Source organism: Crocodylus porosus, unplaced genomic scaffold (genome assembly GCF_001723895.1).
Source record: "Crocodylus porosus isolate Cpor-Errol unplaced genomic scaffold, CroPor_comp1, whole genome shotgun sequence".
NCBI lineage: Eukaryota > Metazoa > Chordata > Crocodylia > Crocodylidae > Crocodylus > Crocodylus porosus.
This window is the reverse complement of record NW_017728918.1, coordinates 105,669,971-105,679,765: the sequence shown is the minus strand read 5'-3', so window position 1 is coordinate 105,679,765 and position 9,795 is coordinate 105,669,971. Positions and strand designations below refer to the sequence as shown.

General features: G+C 44.0%; 1 long non-coding RNA gene across 1 annotated transcript in view; it reads right to left on the bottom strand.

Moving 5' to 3' along the window:
• Positions 1-2,071, bottom strand: part of LOC109312014 — an 8,289-nt gene extending 6,218 nt beyond the window's left edge. Inside the window, exon 1 of the long non-coding RNA XR_002101686.1 lies at positions 1,857-2,071. This is a non-coding gene — a long non-coding RNA (uncharacterized LOC109312014). The remainder of the gene's footprint in view (positions 1-1,856) is intronic.
• Between the last annotated feature and the right edge of the window lie 7,724 nt (positions 2,072-9,795).

Genomic DNA, 9,795 nt, shown 5'->3' with positions numbered 1-9,795 from the left:
CCCCCCCCCCAACAGGATGATCAGTCCCTTGCCTGCCTTGTGCCTTTCTAAGCAGCCCAGACTGTGGTGGCAGCGGCGGCGGCTCCTTCTGGCTGTCACTGCCGCTGGCCCCAGCCCCACGGTACTGGCAGGGACCTATGCGCACAGGCCAGACCCCAGACAATTTCTTTTGCACACTCCCTCAAGAATCGAAGCGTAATTCAAACCCTGCTTGTAAGTGTCCATATAGCTCAGGTTTGAATGGCAGCCAGGTCTTTCCAGCTAGGGACAGACATTACACATAAACTGGTTTAAGTGATGAGAAACTGATTTAAACCTGTAACAGAACATAAGCTCAGTGCACATAAACCAGTTTCAAAATGGCTGAAACTGGTTTAAGATGAACCTGGTTGAATTTAATATCATACTTTACTGATCTGGGTCAAACCGGTTTATGCAATGTCTGTCCCAGACCCCTTTCTGGTTTCAGTTAAACCAGAGTCCCCCAGCATCCCAGAAGCTTTGCAGCCCTGGGCCGGGCTGTCTGCTCCAGAGAACAGGGGTGGCCCTGCCCCTCTGTTCCCTAGCCAGAGCTCCAGCACACCCTGCAGGAAGTGGCACCTGGCTTCCTCCTGCTCCCCTACCTTGCCACTGCCCCCCCCCCGCCCCCCGCCTTCTATCTCTCACAGCATGGACCCCAGCTATATGGACGCTAGCCAGTATGTGAGATATTAGCTAATGCTGAGAGGTGTCTGTGTGTGTCTTTCCAATTTCACTGGGACAAGACCAAAGGCAGACAGGACGGTGTCTGCTTAGGGCTTTTTGGAGCTAATCAACAGGTCAACTGGTAATGTCCCTCTATTCCTTCCTTGGAAAAAGCTGTTTAAGAAAAGCTTAAACTAATGGGAGAGGCTTTTGTTTTGTTAATGGGCTGATAAATGCTGTGTTATCAGCCCCCTGCTGGCTCTTTCACCTGCCAGGTTTGCAGACAGAATGAAGACGCAGGGAGAGGGAGACTGTATCATCAACAGATACATGCACTGCACACCCACCCTTTGCCTCAGAGTGCTAGCCAGGGGCTGGGGGCTGGCAATACTCCTGCCCCTTGAGCAGCAAGTGGTGGTGGGGAGAATGCCTGGGCCAGTGCAAGCCAGGGTGGGGGTTCAAACCCAATCCTAATCAGAGCATCCTGCTGGGGCCTAACCAGGCCCCACCTCAGCTCAGGACTGTGGAAGGAAAAGGAGGGCTGCTCTAGTTCCCCACGGCTTCAAGCCTGAGCCACTGCAGGCACGTGCCTGCATTTCCTCAGTCCAGAGGGAAAGTCTATGCAGTTGAAAACAGATTCAGCCTAGCCAGGTTAGACTGACCTGCAAAGATTGAATCGATTCAGGCTCAGGCTTTTTTGAATGTCTGTTCCTAGCTGCTAAGATAGTTTGGGGAGGGATGTCAAAGAATGGGAAGCCCCTTTTTTACATAAAACATTTACAGACTATACATTTAATGATCAAACACACAGGACTGACTCATTCAATAACTGAAGTATTATACAGCAAAGGCCCAGAAGGAACTGGTCTGTAGTCTAGCCAGCCACAGTATAGTTTCTACTTTGTGGTTTCTTGTAATAAAAATGGGTGTAACACTTTTCCATGCCTCTAGTCAGTAAAATTCTGTGGTTTAAATGCAGTTTCAGTCTAAAATCCCAAGCTGTGATTTTAAGCCATTCCTCAGTTGACTTAAAATGGGGCACAGTAACTTTAGAAGTCTTGGGTAAGTTTGTCTTGTGCATCCCAGGTTCCTGTAATTTAGTATACAAAAGAAGTATTTTGTTATGCACAAAACTGTCTGCCTACCCACTCGTCCCCAGGGGGCTGACTCACCCTCCAAGAGCTTGATCCTGAAGTAGGCAATGAGCAGGAGGAGAAGCAAAGTCACCGGCAGGAATATCCCAGTAAAGAGAACCCAGCCCGGTAGCTCCCTTACAAATATGAACAGTGGGCTGTCCATGGTTGGTCTTGTCTCACCACCTTGCTGGAGACGTTTCTCTAGCACTGTGCTGCCTTGTTATCCTCTGTTTTGCTCTACTTCCACTCTGCCCTTTGCTCAGTCCATTATCACTTTTTCTGAACTTTGCTTTGTTTGTACAGGCCTGTGATTTCTAATGGAGTTCTAGCTGGGTTATATGGTTACTCAGCCACAGAGTTTAAAAGGGCATATTGGAGTGCTCTGTGACTGTGGAATGCATGGTTATGCTTTTCCTTTCCTTGCATTTTAGCAATTTTTTAGTCCATGGGTGTTTTTAAGCACTGAGTATTTTTCCTCTCCTGGTATTACAGTATTATCATTTGGCTTACAGAACAGCTGAAAGCCTTGATCAAAATCAGCAGTGCCTACAATGTGCACTCTACCCACTCTCTCAAGATGAGGGCCTCTGCTTTGATGAACTTGAAGAACAGAGTCTAAATAGATAAGATAGATAAAAGGTTGAGAGAGGAAATAATACTGTTCCCTCTTTACTCACAGGCAGTTGAAGCAGGGAGAGATACAGGGGATTTTTCACAGGGCTTATCAATCACAGCAGAGTCCAGACTTGCCAAAGAGCTCAGCTCTCATTTGAGGACTCAAAAATGGTTAGATTTCAAGTGCTCAATGCTCAGGGTGCTGAGCTTTGTTAAAATTTTGGAAGAGGGCCCCTAAAAAGCCTATAAAATAGCTGGGACTAGGCCAGTGCTAAAAGCAGATAACCTGCAAAGTTGGGCCCTTACCATCCTGGGGCTTCAGAGGCCAGGTGGGACAGCTTCAAATGGGGGAACCCTAGGTTCTTACAGATGCACTTTGCCTTGGGGTACAGCAGCATGATCTGTGCACCTGGGAAATCTCCTGCCAGGGCATTCCTGGGACACACATCTTCAACAGGGGGACTCAGTATTCTCTCATTTGCAAAGATGTGCCCCGAGTTGGGGCACAGCAGCACGATAAACACCCAGGGAATCCCCTGATGGAGGAAATCCTGGGATGCATCTCAATGGGTCAACCCAGACAGGCAATCCTGGGGCTTCAAGGGCCCAATTCTGCACACCCCAGGAATGGAAATTGTGTTGCCATAAAAAATGTTTATGGCTGTCAGGGAGGGTATTAAATAGGGGATAGATCACTCTAGAGATACCCGGTTGGATGCATCTACTTCTGCCATTGTCAGAGACAGGGTACTGGGCTAGAGAGATCATTGGTCTGACTCAAAATGACATTTCTTCTGTTCTTAAGGGTAATATCTGTTTAGAGCCTTAGATACTGCCACAAAAGTTGCCACTTTTTGACTGGCTTTTTGACACTGCCCATTCACTAGGACAGGGGTCAGCAGCCTATGGCCTATGAGCCAGATCCAGTCTACACAGAGTTGGATCTGGCCCAGGGCATCAAGTGCCATTCAGCTGTGCTGAGCCACCGAATCCCTGCACAGCACTTCCTCCATAGCCCTCCCTGTTGCTCTCTTGTGCCTGCACTTACCCTTACTGCAGAGGGGCTGGGTATCTCCAGTGATGGTAAGCACAAGCTTTTTGAGCTCCCAGGGGGTAGAGATCTGTGATCCATAACAGGAAACCAGGTCACAAGCTCCAGCCCATGGTACCAAAACGTTGCCAACATCTGTACTAGGATGTGGGGTTAGGGATACAGTTCAACTCTTTCATATATGCCACAAACAATTATTTGATAGTTAGTAATTTTAATCTCTGTCTGCACTAGATTAGAACCATGAAAAGTTCCCTTACCTGGGTCAATCGGTCATTTTAGAAGATGAAGATTTTTAGAATATGAGATTTTTGTGTTTTGGGGTAAATCAGAATATCAGTGTGGGCAGGTAACTTAATCCTGTTTCGCACATTAATAGAATCTGAGGGTAGATGGAAGGTGGTATTATAACAGTCTAATCTGACTTCCTGCCACACAGGCCAAAGAACCTTACTTAATGATTGCTATATCAAGCCCACAGCACACCATGTAGATCAAGAATCCAGTATTGACTTCCACTGATGGAAAATCCACTACACTTGTAGGGTATTTGTTCCAGTAGGTAACTATGCCATTGCTATTGAGAAATAAGGTGCATTTTTTTGGTCTGAGTTGTTTCAGCTTCCAAATATTGGATTTCCCTGTGCCATACTCTGCTAGACTTCTAATAAAAAGTATTAATTAAAAACCATAGATTCATGGAGTCATAGAAAAGTAGGGCTGGAAGGGAGCTGTAGTCCAGCCCCCTGCCTCAGGCAGGATCATCCCTATCCAAACCATTCTATCTAAATCCATAAACTAAGCCAGGGGGCTTCACATACCCCTGGGGGTAGTTGCCATGGCCTCAGGGGGTACTCAGCAGCAGGCACCACCACCAGCATTTCTGCCACTGCCGCACTGCTGCCACTTCCACTGCTGCTGTGCCACCAGCACTTCTGCCATCACAGAGACACTCACCAATTCTCCACTGGGGGACCCCGCCCTTGCTTGCTGACTGGCTGCTGGGTGATCTTCCCCCTACCCCCGCTTTTCTGACTGCCGTGGGACTCCTGCCTTCTCGTCTAGCTGCCAGGAGTACACTGACCCAAAAAGGGTGAAAACCCCTGAACTAAGCTACCATCAATCCTGACGCAACACAAGGCATAAAAAATACATTCAAGGTCGTAGTGGTATTACTATTAAAGCTCCATTTGCTATAAAAAGTTTCCTTCCCATGTAGACCATAATTTAATTTCTTAAACATCTTGGAATAAACAAAATATTGAGCTTGTTTTAGTCTCCTGCTATAAGACCAGATGTGTTCCAGGCCTCAAATAATTTCTGGGCTCTCTTCTGAATGTTTGTCACTCCTTTTTAAAACTTGAATGCTAGAACTAGAATGTCTTAACAACTAGTGCATTCTATTTGAATGAGGCACAGACCTTGACAGAATTCTCAATAGGACAAAATTACAGAACAAGCCAGGGGACTATTACATGTTAATTTTAATAGCATTTTTTTGTAATCAAGTTGATTAGACACTCCCAGAGGTCTATAACAGATTCTTGTACAAGTCCAGGAGAGAATAAGGTCTTGGTTAGATATTTTCACAACCTTTTACAAAATTTACTACTTAATAGCATTTCATTTTCCTGACTTTGATGGTTTAGGTGACAATATTAAATTATAATTGATACTAATTGGGGGAGAGGATATTCAAAAGCAGTCATTGGCAAAACCATTGGGTAAGACTACCAAAAAATGTGATAAGAACAGGGTTGGGTGAGTGGTAAGTTCTGAAGAATCTTGCCCTTAAATAAATTGTATTATTACTATAGGCCCTCTCAACATGTTACATTTGTGACTCAATTAAAGTATTAATTGTGGCATAAATAGCACGGGTGCTACATGTGCACTCAATTTAAGGCTTTATAAAACGGGAAATAAGCCATAAAATAGTCCACATATAATGTAGAACATTTTTATGGCTGGTTTTGATGGTGCCTTAAACTTAACAGATGGCCATATTGTCAGTTCTTGGGCCCAGACTGCACCAGGGTCTGGAATGGCCCTGGGACTGAGAATCAGCTTATTGTTGAGCCCAGCCAGGGGCTTAGGATGGGGAGGAGCCAAAGGCCATCCTCTTCCCTCCCACAAACATAGGATTGTCTGGGCTAAGGCCAACAATTAGCTAATTATCTGTCCTGAAAGCCCTGGGTGAACCAGACCTGGGATGTTCATGTTTGGGGCTGACAATCAGCTGATCACTGGTGGTAGTGGTGAACGCTAATGGTTGAGGATTATCACTCCCATGGGTCAAGCAAAGGGTTGTAAATGAGTTTGTTGATGACTAAGAAGGCCAATCCTAGAGCTGCAGACCCTCTGGCAGATGCCAGAGGTGGTGGTTAAAGGGAGGATTAAACCACAGGGATCCATGACTAGTGATTCTCAGGGATCATTTTGTCTGTGCTCATCACCACTTGTCCATCATAGAATGTTAGGGTTGAAAGGGACTGTAGGAGGGTATCTAGTCCAACCCCCTGCTCAAAGCAGGACCATCCCTAACTAGATCATTCCAGCCAGGCCTTTGTCAAGCTAGGCCTTAAAAACCTCCAAGGATAGAGAGTCCACCACCTTTCTAGGTAGCCCTCCTAGTGATAAAATTCTTCCTCATACCTAACCTAAACCTTTCTTACTGCAACTTGAGACCATTGTTCTGTCATCTGCTGCCACTGAGAAGAGTCTAGCTCCATCCTCTTTGGAACCACCCTTCAGGTAGTTAAAGGCTGCTATCAAATCTCCCCTCAGTCTTCTCTTCTGCGACTAAATAAGCCAGTTCCCTCCGCCTCTCCTCAGAAGTCATGTTCATCAGGCCCCTCACCATCTTTGTTGTCCTCTGCTGGACTCCCTCCAACTTGTCCACATTCTTTCTGTAGTGGGGGGCCCAAAAATGGACACAGTACTCCAGACATGGCCTTACCAGTGCAGGATAGAGGGGAATAATTACTTCCCTCGCTATGCTGGCAATGCCACTACTAATGAAGTCCAGGATGCTGTTGGTCTTCTTGGCAACAAGAGTACACTATTGACTCATATCCATCTTACTGTCCACTGTAACCCCCAGGTCCTTTTCTGCAGAACTGCTGCTTAGCTTATTGGTCCCAAACCTGTAGTAGTGCATGGGATTTTCCATCCAAAGTGCAAGGCTTTGCACTTGTTGAACCTCATGAGATTTCTTTTGGCCCAATCTTCCCACTTGTCTAGGTTGCTCTGAATCCTAGCCCTACCCTCCAGCATATCTACTATTCCCTTCCCCCCTCCCTTCAGCTTGGTGTCATCCATGAACTTGCTGAATGTGAAATTTTATCCCATCTTCATTAATGAAGATATTGAACAAAACTGGCCCCAGGACCAACTGGGGCGCTGTACTTGATACTGCATTGCTGTAGGACTTTGTAGAAATCATGGGTATTGATACTGGTTATTGTAGTAGATGTTGGACTAGTGGGAAAAGCCTGCATGTGACTTGTTTTACATGAGGAGGCTGTTGTGCTTCAGCAACCACATGGATCTTGGTGGAGGAGAAAACTGTGTCCAGTGGCAAACAGATTCAAGACAACTGGGGTAACACTTCCACTGCAGCCTTCTTCCACCTTCACAGCCTTTGAGAAGTACAGCTTCTGAGTCTGCCTGCTCCACTGTTGAGGTCTTTGTGTTGTTGGACTGCTCTTTGTCTGATACCTCACCTTTGACCTTACTGTCAAGGGTGACCATACCAGAAGTACAAAACTCCTGACGGTGTTGCTCTTAGGGACAACAGGCCTCTCTACCTCATCAAGGTGGCAGTCCAGCTGATTGCCAGGCCCACATGTGGGACTGCACCATCCAGCTGTCAACTTGGCAGTATAGGGGCAGCTCATGATTATTATTATTATCTTGGACTGCTTCTGTACTGACAAACAGTAATGGTGCAATTGGGATCATCCCCAATCCCAGATTGTGCCTCCTGATATGCCATGTGTGCATGGCAGGAGGCACAATTGTTATGATCAGGAATCGGATCCCACCATGTCATTAAAGGAACATGTGTCAGGGGTTATAGTATCATAATTTATTGTAGTGCAAAGGTAGGGATAGGTTTTGCTGTCTGAAATTAATGGGATCCAGGTATGTGCATCCAACGACAAAACAGTCATTTAGGTATTTTGGTTTCTCCTTCTTCATGCATTTGAGATCTATTAACCCAGTGTTGAAAAATGAGAACTGAAGAAGATTAAGTATATCATTACCACCCTTGTCAGACTTGATCATTTTAGGGATAGACAAATGATGGATTACAGGGCAGACAGTTGTTGACTGGTTGGCTTCTCACTGGAAAGGAATTTTCCATCTTTCACACTTGAATTGTCTGTTTGCCAAATGACAGATGACATCTCTAATCAGAGTTTGTAAGTACCTATATGAGGAACCAAACTTTGTAAGATGGTTTCTTTAGCAGACAAAAAGGAAATCAGATCAAATGTTAGGGAGCTGAAGCTAGGCAAATCCAGGTTAGTAATACAAGGCAAAAAGTATTCTCAGTAAGAATAAGTAACCATTGGAGCAACCTGCCAAAGACAACCATGTCACTGGTAATTTTTGGATCAAGGTATGCCCTATTACAAAGGAGAATTAATTCAGGGAAGTCCATTGGTCTGTCTTAGAAAGAAGGTCAAACTAGGTTACCACCATTGTACCCTTTCTGCCCTTGTAATCTGTGAAAAAACAACTCGACGTCAGTAATTATCCTATCAACTGTCTCCTCAACAAAAAGAAACTAGCCATGCCTGGGACCCTACTCCAAGTATCGTACTCATAAAAGATCAGCTTATTGTGATAGAATTCCTCTTTACTGTATAGGTGACAGGAGATCTGTCAGTGGTGTAACATTTTGCTTTTACAGACCTCTGTTATAGTACTCACACATGCCTCATCTAAATCTAAAATGTCACACGCATTATATTCAGATTCAAAATGTGAAATGGCAATGAAGGTCTTGGGGTTTTTTTCTGTTGCCATTTTGATTACACTCCACTTCGTATGTTTTCTGTTTTCCTGAGCGGGAATTCATCAGATCAGAAGAAAATTACAAAATTTGGACCAGATGCACAACAGATGAATTGAAACATCTGGTTTATAGAACACAGTAATATCTTCAATTCCTTTGACTGTGAAGAGCCTGAATCAAGACATCTTTTGTTTGCTACCAAACAGTGCTACTACTACTGATTATTAATGGTGCAACTTTGAAAGAGGCAAGGAACAGAGCTGGTCAAAACTCAGAACTTTTGATCTGTAGAGAATTCTTATATTTCAAATTTATTTTTGACCCAAAACAAAAAGTTAACTTCACAAGAAATGTATATTTTACAGAAATATCATAACTTAAGTGCTCCATTACAATAAGGTCAAAATTCTTCATTCAAGATTTATCACTTTGGCCATTTTTATAAATTATCAGTGCAAATATATTTTTATTTGCTATACCCTACATATTGCTAGAGCAAAATTATTTCCCCCCCAGAATATGTTAATCAGAATAGTAGTTGAAATGAGGCTCTTTGGTCTTGTTGAAACAAAGTGCCTTGAGGAGTTCTCATTAAAATTTTGATTAAATCAATGTAAAACCTTGACTTTTATCAAATAACTATTATCAAAACTATTTCCTCTGACATCTTTTGACCAGCTCTAATTGGGAAATATGCAGAGTAACAGAAAAACTGTTAGAGTAAGGATTCTGATTAGGGAGGACTGGTCTGCTGAAACTCAGCTAGAGTAAGCAAGAAAACAGTTGTTCCAGGTGTCTGAGAGCCATTTGGGTAGTAAACAAAATAAAACTTCTTTTCGGACATCAGGTCAAAGCATGCGTCAGCCAGATGATACCTGGATTAACAACCAATGTACTTTTTCTTAGGGAAAATTCTGTAGTCCATCTCCTATGAAGTTGAAACTAGGCTATTTTGATTTTGGCTACTTTAAAAAAAACTTTTTACCTTAATTATGATGCAAAGGGGAGGCTGGCTCAGAGTTTGGAAGTGATAAAGTTCTGTCAGCAGGATGTCACTGGTTCAAATTTGGTAGGGGTTGCATCGTGGCTGAAATTAATAATCCTCTCTCAGTTTCCAAGGGGAGTGGTGTTGTGAATGTGATGGTCTTGTTCTCAGTCTAGCAAACAAATAGACACATATAAGGTGGCCTTAATAGAGTATGGAAGACAGATGGCAAACTGAACTTTCATTTCCTACCAGACATGGTGGGAAGCCTTGGTCCTGTTGAAATGAATGGGGAAAA